At 35.1% G+C, this 9,280-nt stretch overlaps 2 pseudogenes; both read left to right on the top strand.

Moving 5' to 3' along the window:
• The first annotated feature begins 786 nt into the window (after positions 1-786).
• Positions 787-1,750, top strand: LOC107567565 (olfactory receptor 52K2-like; annotated as a pseudogene).
• A 1,842-nt stretch (positions 1,751-3,592) lies between these two features.
• LOC107567564 (olfactory receptor 52K2-like) lies at positions 3,593-4,556 on the top strand (annotated as a pseudogene).
• The last annotated feature ends 4,724 nt before the right edge of the window (positions 4,557-9,280 follow it).

Below are 9,280 nucleotides of genomic sequence, written 5' to 3'. Positions count from 1 at the left end.
TCTTTAAAACATCTCATCATTAGGGATAGGTATTTTTTTTAATTAATTTCCTTTGCAATATGCATAAAATACATTAGTGAGAAAGACATACTGTATGCAATTTTGTCTGAACAGCAAACATATACCGTATTGACCCGAATATAAGACAATGTTTTTTTCTTGGAAATACATCTGAAAAAACGCGGTCGTCTTATATTCAGGGTCTAGACTTTGACATGTCAATAATACACCCACAACAATAGGTGGCGCCAAATATGCATAAAACGAGTGTGCCATGAAATATGTCATGTAATGCGTGTTGTAAAGATCGCGAGTAAAAACAAAAGAAAGAAAAGCTTACAGCTGCATGAGTCGTGACTGTCACGTTAGCCTGATGGGACCAAACTCCAGTTTGTGATTTTAAAACATAAGACAGTACCCAGATTTGAAGACTACAGTAAAATTTAACTTCTACTGTTAATAAGATTTTGGTAGGCTACTATTAGATGGATAGCCTAAATGTCCTAATTCAGATGGGCTACCTGTTTTTTTTTTTTAATGGTATATCAAAAAGTGTATATATTTTTAATGTGATTGTTGGTACATTTGACCAGTTTTTACCATACTTTCAAAACAAAAATGAAAATAGGAAAAATATGCAATATGAAAATAATTGAAGACAAAATGTGTTTTACTGAGAAAAAACAAGATTTGTCTTTTAAAAAGCCTTTTTCCAAAAGGTACATCTGGAAAAAGGGGGGTCGTCTTATAATCAGGGTCGTCTTATATTCGAGCCAATACGGTAATATGGAAAATGGTGCAAATTTTACATCCATCAGACTGACCAGATATCTTAATTTGGAATTCAAGATGAAGTACTTCTTGTTTGCTGTTATAACTGTGCTGTATTCTACAATCCTATTTGCCAATAGCTTTCTTATTGGTGTCATTTGTTCAGCAAAACTCCTTCATAAACCAATGTATGTGTTTCTTTGTAGTCTGTTTGTTAATGAATTGTATGGCAGCACAGCTTTATTTCCTTCCCTTCAAGTTCATCTGATTTTGAATAGCAATGAGATTTATCTTATTTATTGTTTACTTGCAGATATTTTGCTTGTATACATATGCGATGATTGAATTTTGTAATTTAGCGGTTGTGTCTTTTGATAGATATGTTTCAATCTGTTATCCATTACATTACAACAGAATCATTACCCCTTTTAGAGTTGGTGTGTTAATTGTGTTAGTGTGGTCATATTGCTTTGCTCAATTTTTTATTATTTTCTCTTTTAATTTTAAGCTGCAACTCTGTGGAAACAGTATGGAAAAAGTATGGTGTGACAATTATTTACTTGTGAAACTTGCTTGTTCAAAAACCTCTTTGAATAATACTTATGGCATTTATGTTAATGTGATGACAGCACTGATTCCATTGGTGCTAATTATTTATTCATATACAAGAATTCTAAAAAAATGTATGAGTTCTACTAAAGAAGCTAAGCAGAAGGCTTTAAGCAAAGACAAGTTTAAAAGAGATATTATGTGTGGTGCACAGATAATATCTCTTTTAAACTTTTCTTTGGGCTGCTCCTTTGAAACAGTGCAAAGCAGGTTTGATAATATCAGAAAGTCAGCTTTGTTACATATAATCATTTCAGTCTATTTCTTGATGTGTCAGTCAGTGCTTAACCCTATTATGTATGGAATAAGACTTAAAAATATCAGAAAAGTATGTAAAAACTTTGTTGTATCAAAAGTGTGTATTACATAAACAAAACACATATTTTTTTTTCTGTTTTAAGAACTGTCATTATGGTATTTCAATGTTTTTTTTTAAATGTTTCAGATATTAACCTAAAATGTTTAATCAAAACAACATTTATATTATGAATTAATGGTAATATACTGTGTTAATCAGTATGGCACAGATCAAAATGAGTTCCTTTTTACTTTGAATGTGACAATAGCATCAATATTGTTATAAAATATATATATATTTTTTTGTTTCAATGAAACAAAACTGATTTTTTTTTGTGTGTGTGTGTGTTCAAAAATTGAAGTTGTTTTATTTAGCATAAATTTTATTTTAAAACATATTTTGCATGTTTTTAAAATGTTAAGTGTGCTGGTTTCATTGCCCACAGCTTGTAAAAATACCAGCAAGGAACACCATAAATTCATAGTAGGGTAAGTAAAATGCAAGATAGTGTTGCTATTATGGCATATTTTCAATCAAAATATAGGCAATTAAATGTGTATTTATTATTATTATTATTATTATTATTATTATTATTATTATTATATTCATGTAAGTCATATAATAAATATACCTTTCATATGAATATATTTTATTGTGATTCTGCTTTGTCTGTCATTGTCTGTCATTCAATTATTCAACTAAACTGTCAAAATGTCATTTGAAATAGAATAGTTGATTTAGTGTTTTACATTAATGACACTTTAAAAAGGTGTGGTACAGTGACTCGGTGGGTAGCACTGTTGCCTCACAGGAAGAGGAGTTTGCATGCTCTTTCTGGCCAAAAACATGCAACATAGGGGAATTGGACACTATTCCAATTCAGATTGCCCCCTGCCTGTGCCCCGAGACAATGGAATTGGCTAATAATGTTGTTATTATAATAATAATATAATATAAATAATATAATATTAATAAGAATTATATCAAAAGTCGTTTATACATTCTGTAAAAGTTTAGCCAGGTAGTTTAGCTACTTTTGAGGTAAGATAGCCTCTTTGAACAATTTTACATTTTGTTCTATAACAACTAAATTTGAAATAGTTTTCATTTATTTCCTATAATAACACATTGGCTGATGCGTCATTATGCTGCACATCCTTTACCATAAAGAAGTATACTTCAAGTTTATTTTATTAAGTATACTTAAGTAAAGTTCAAATGTATTTTTAAGTATACTTTGTGTCACGTTTATGTTCTGTGTTTCTGTTCTCCCTGCCTTGACCTAGTTTTCCTGTGTTGCTTGATTAGTTTATTATTTTCCATCTGTGTTCATTAATCATCTTATTAGCCCATCGTTTGGTTTAGTATTTACAGCCCTGCCTTTCCTGAGATTCTTTGTCCTATCTCCGTCGTGTAAAGAGGTTGTCTTCTCCTACTTTCCCATGTGGATTTATTAAAGACGCCCTTACAGCTGCATGAGTCGTGACTGTCACGTTAGCCTGATGGGACCAAACTCCAGTTTGTGATTTTAAAACATAAGACAGTACCCAGATTTGAAGACTACAGTAAAATTTAACTTCTACTGTTAATAAGATTTTGGTAGGCTACTATTAGATGGATAGCCTAAATGTCCTAATTCAGATGGGCTACCTGTTTTTTTTTTTTAATGGTATATCAAAAAGTGTATATATTTTTAATGTGATTGTTGGTACATTTGACCAGTTTTTACCATACTTTCAAAACAAAAAGAAAATAAGAAAAATATGCAATATGAAAATAATTGAAGACAAAATGTGTTTTACTGAGAAAAAACAAGATTTGTCTTTTAAAAAGCCTTTTTCCAAAAGGTACATCTGGAAAAAGGGGGGTCGTCTTATAATCAGGGTCGTCTTATATTCGAGCCAATACGGTAATATGGAAAATGGTGCAAATTTTACATCCATCAGACTGACCAGATATCTTAATTTGGAATTCAAGATGAAGTACTTCTTGTTTGCTGTTATAACTGTGCTGTATTCTACAATCCTATTTGCCAATAGCTTTCTTATTGGTGTCATTTGTTCAGCAAAACTCCTTCATAAACCAATGTATGTGTTTCTTTGTAGTCTGTTTGTTAATGAATTGTATGGCAGCACAGCTTTATTTCCTTCCCTTCAAGTTCATCTGATTTTGAATAGCAATGAGATTTATCTTATTTATTGTTTACTTGCAGATATTTTGCTTGTATACATATGCGATGATTGAATTTTGTAATTTAGCGGTTGTGTCTTTTGATAGATATGTTTCAATCTGTTATCCATTACATTACAACAGAATCATTACCCCTTTTAGAGTTGGTGTGTTAATTGTGTTAGTGTGGTCATATTGCTTTGCTCAATTTTTTATTATTTTCTCTTTTAATTTTAAGCTGCAACTCTGTGGAAACAGTATGGAAAAAGTATGGTGTGACAATTATTTACTTGTGAAACTTGCTTGTTCAAAAACCTCTTTGAATAATACTTATGGCATTTATGTTAATGTGATGACAGCACTGATTCCATTGGTGCTAATTATTTATTCATATACAAGAATTCTAAAAAAATGTATGAGTTCTACTAAAGAAGCTAAGCAGAAGGCTTTAAGCAAAGACAAGTTTAAAAGAGATATTATGTGTGGTGCACAGATAATATCTCTTTTAAACTTTTCTTTGGGCTGCTCCTTTGAAACAGTGCAAAGCAGGTTTGATAATATCAGAAAGTCAGCTTTGTTACATATAATCATTTCAGTCTATTTCTTGATGTGTCAGTCAGTGCTTAACCCTATTATGTATGGAATAAGACTTAAAAATATCAGAAAAGTATGTAAAAACTTTGTTGTATCAAAAGTGTGTATTACATAAACAAAACACATATTTTTTTTTCTGTTTTAAGAACTGTCATTATGGTATTTCAATGTTTTTTTTTAAATGTTTCAGATATTAACCTAAAATGTTTAATCAAAACAACATTTATATTATGAATTAATGGTAATATACTGTGTTAATCAGTATGGCACAGATCAAAATGAGTTCCTTTTTACTTTGAATGTGACAATAGCATCAATATTGTTATAAAAAAAAAATATATATATATATATTTTTTTTTTTGTTTCAATGAAACAAAACTGATTTTTTTTGTTTGTGTGTGTGTGTTCAAAAATTGAAGTTGTTTTATTTAGCATAAATTTTATTTTAAAACATATTTTGCATGTTTTTAAAATGTTAAGTGTGCTGGTTTCATTGCCCACAGCTTGTAAAAATACCAGCAAGGAACACCATAAATTCATAGTAGGGTAAGTAAAATGCAAGATAGTGTTGCTATTATGGCATATTTTCAATCAAAATATAGGCAATTAAATGTGTATTTATTATTACTTTATTATTATTATTATATTCATGTAAGTCATATAATAAATATACCTTTCATATGAATATATTTTATTGTGATTCTGCTTTGTCTGTCATTGTCTGTCATTCAATTATTCAACTAAACTGTCAAAATGTCATTTGAAATAGAATAGTTGATTTAGTGTTTTACATTAATGACACTTTAAAAAGGTGTGGTACAGTGACTCGGTGGGTAGCACTGTTGCCTCACAGGAAGAGGAGTTTGCATGCTCTTTCTGTCCAAAAACATGCAACATAGGGGAATTGGACACTATTCCAATTCAGATTGCCCCCTGCCTGTGCCCCGAGACAATGGAATTGGCTAATAATGTTGTTATTATAATAATAATATAATATAAATAATATAATATTAATAAGAATTATATCAAAAGTCGTTTATACATTCTGTAAAAGTTTAGCCAGGTAGTTTAGCTACTTTTGAGGTAAGATAGCCTCTTTGAACAATTTTACATTTTGTTCTATAACAACTAAATTTGAAATAGTTTTCATTTATTTCCTATAATAACACATTGGCTGATGCGTCATTATGCTGCACATCCTTTACCATAAAGAAGTATACTTCAAGTTTATTTTATTAAGTATACTTAAGTAAAGTTCAAATGTATTTTTAAGTATACTTTGTGTCACGTTTATGTTCTGTGTTTCTGTTCTCCCTGCCTTGACCTAGTTTTCCTGTGTTGCTTGATTAGTTTATTATTTTCCATCTGTGTTCATTAATCATCTTATTAGCCCATCGTTTGGTTTAGTATTTACAGCCCTGCCTTTCCTGAGTTTCTTTGTCCTATCTCCGTCGTGTAAAGAGGTTGTCTTCTCCTACTTTCCCATGTGGATTTATTAAAGACGCCGTTTGTTTGACTATTTGCCTCCTTCGTACTCTTTCAAGCTCCTTTCCTCAGCAACCCATGACAGAAGACAGGACCTACAAAGGAGATGGATTGAGCTGAGGATTTTTTTACTAAACATCCAGCAGGATGGAAGGCCTTTGGAGCGATATGTGGAGGAGTTCCTGAGTATCTTCCATCTGGTGAGCTGGAGTGATCATATGCTTAATGCGTGCTTCCGGATGGGACTGGATGATGATAATTTATTCCGATTCTTGTCTACAGATGATTGTTATAGACCTGTATCAGACTTTATTAATTTCGTTCTCGATTTAAATTGCTCTGATTTATTTGTTGAAGTAAATAATGATTTACACACATGACCCTTCAGATACCGCTCCAATGAGCCAGCTCCCTTCGTTCCACCCGTGCTTCCCTGATCCCATCCAAGATCCATTCCAGCCCTCAGCCCAGAAAAAGAGGCACCAGCGCTCCCTCCAGAGTCCACTCCAGCGTGCCTCTCTGTGCTCCTGGATTTGGCGCTTCCTCTGGAGTTCTCAGCCCCTATCCTCTCTCATGAGTCCGCTCCAGTGTCGGCTCCAGCCCCTGAGTCTGCTCCTGTTCTCAAATCAAGCCCAGAAAGTGCTACTGTTCCCTCATTTGGCCCAGGGAGGGCCACAGATCCCAAGTCCAGCCCCCCATCGTCTCCTGAGCCCCGTGTTAGCCAGCTCCGATCCTCCAGAGCGCCCTCCAGCACCCGCTCCCTCCAGAATCCCTCCGGGCATCGAAAAAACTAGTTTTCCCCAAGAACATTTTTTTTGGGGGGGATCTGGACCTGGACCTGGACCTGGACCTGGAGGGCATATATCTGTGGCCACAGTGGTCGAGCCGTGGGACCTGGACAAGGCCACTAAGGCTCCTCCGTGGCCTCCCGAATGGCCGGCTCCTCCATGGCCTCCTGAACCATATTAATTTGTATGTTTTGTTATATGAATAGGCTAAACATTCAAACATCAAAAAATGTAATTGGTATTTGCTTGTAAACAAAAATATTTTATTCTAGCTTCATGCATTATTTTTTTTTATAAAAACTTGAATGTGGGTAAGTTTCATAAATAAAAAAGAAATTAACATTTGGAACAAAAAGCTGAAAAAAGACTATGAAACCGTGTTAGCCAGCTCCGATCCTCCAGAGCGCCCTCCAGCACCCGCTCCCTCCAGAATCCCTCCGGGCATCGAAAAAACTAGTTTTCCCCAAGAACATTTTTTTTTTTTTTGGGGGGGATCTGGACCTGGACCTGGACCTGGAGGGCATATATCTGTGGCCACAGTGGTCGAGCCGTGGGACCTGAACAAGGCCACTAAGGCTCCTCCGTGGCCTCCCGAATGGCCGGCTCCTCCATGGCCTCCTGAACCATATTAATTTGTATGTTTTGTTATATGAATAGGCTAAACATTCAAACATCAAAAAATGTAATTGGTATTTGCTTGTAAACAAAAATATTTTATTCTAACTTCATGCATTATTTTTTTATAAAAACTTGAATGTGGGTAAGTTTCATAAATAAAAAAGAAATTAACATTTTGAACAAAAAGCTGAAAAAAGACTATGAAAAGGCACATCCGAATCCACTTTTGCTAGTTTAACGACGGGAAAACGGTCGGCGTGCCCGGTGTGCCTGGGCGCATGGTCTAAATGGGTTGTCCCTATTCTCTTAATGAGTAATGGATGTTTTTTGGGCGTAACGTGCAATAAACCAATCAGAGTCTCAACTCCCATCCCCTTTAAAAGCCATTTACATGGTGGAATGTAATTTTTCATTTTTAAAAATGTTTGTGTGCTGTTGCGTGTCCCTGTGTGTGTGTAATAAGCAAAGGGTGCGCGTGTTGTGCACCCACCTATAGGCGCACATTACTAACAGGGCGCATGGTCTAAATGGGTTGTCCCTATTCTCTTAATGAGTAATGGATGTTTTTTGGGCGTAACGTGCAATAAACCAATCAGAGTCTCAACTCCCATCCCCTTTAAAAGCCATTTACATGGTTTAATGTAATTTTTCATTTTTAAAAATGTTTGTGTGCTGTTGCGTGTCCCTGTGTGTGTGTAATAAGCAAAGGGTGCGCGTGTTGTGCACCCACCTATAGGGGCACATTACTAAAGTGCTCTTTAAATAAAAAAGAAAAAATATTGAGAAATGCGTAAGGCTGAAACTAGCAAAAACACTTGCGCCACATTGCGCCGGGTGTATGATAGGGCCCTATGAATTTGATTCAGAATAATAATCGAAACATTGTTAGAAATTGCACTTGCGGTCGGAGGCATAAGACCACGGCGACAGGAAATTCCAGTTGAGGTGAATTTAGTGTACAGATAGTGTAGATCCCACAGCAAAATAAAAAGTATTTATATAACTAATATATATATATATATATTGTTGGACCATAGTCACAACAACAGTTAAGTAGTTTGGTTAACAAACTTCTTTAGCACAAACTTCTATTGCTTGCTCCCTCCACACAAACCAGCCTGACCCTCATCCATGACGAGTGATGAACCACATGTATAACTCCGGCAGCCATTTTATAGTCTAGGCCACACACTCCAGTAAGTTTTATAGTCTAAGCCCAAACGTAATAAACAAAATACACACCGTACCCTCACATATCTTAAACACATAATACACAATACATTTGAACACTCACAGGCATTATACAGGTCCGTGCATACATGATGTCAATCCTGGCAAACAGTCCGTGTTAATGCTGCATGCAGTGTATGTGTGTGTGCTAGATATGCTGTACGTGCATACAGTCTGTTCATGATCACGGGGTTGCTCCGTGACATTTCCTCCCCCTTCCCTTTGACACCCCCTGTGGTGTCCTAGAGAGAAAATCAGCCCCACAGTTCTCAGGACCAGTCCGATATAACACCTCAAAGTCAAAGGGTTACAGGCCCTGACTGGCCATCGGGAGCACCGAGCAAATTCCCGGTGGCCTGGTGGCTGATTTGGCCCACTGCCCTGTTTTTTTTTTGTTTGTTTCTTTTGGGTTTTATTATTATTATTATTAATATTTTATATTTTTGCCAAAGAGATCATTTCCGATTTTTTAATTCGATAATAAATCATAAATCGGTTAGTCTTGACTGGCAGCGCTGCGCTATACAAATCGGCTCACGTCTGTTTCACGCTTCAAATGATGGTTTCGAACCGAGCTGATGCGCGGGATTAGATGAAGGAGAGGAAGCGGCCAGAAGAAGCAGCAAAATGTAGCAAAAATGCCTGTTCAGGGCTTCAGGTGCAGGTCAGTTTCATCTGTAAATACGCTAAAGAGTTTTGTCTTTATTAACCTAGTTGA

The sequence above is a fragment of the Sinocyclocheilus grahami genome, unplaced genomic scaffold, assembly GCF_001515645.1.
Source record: "Sinocyclocheilus grahami isolate Dianchi unplaced genomic scaffold, SAMN03320097.WGS_v1.1 scaffold1170.1, whole genome shotgun sequence".
Taxonomy (NCBI): Eukaryota; Metazoa; Chordata; class Actinopteri; order Cypriniformes; family Cyprinidae; genus Sinocyclocheilus; species Sinocyclocheilus grahami.
The sequence above is the reverse complement of the archived record's forward strand: the minus strand, read 5'-3'. Positions and strand labels throughout refer to the sequence as shown.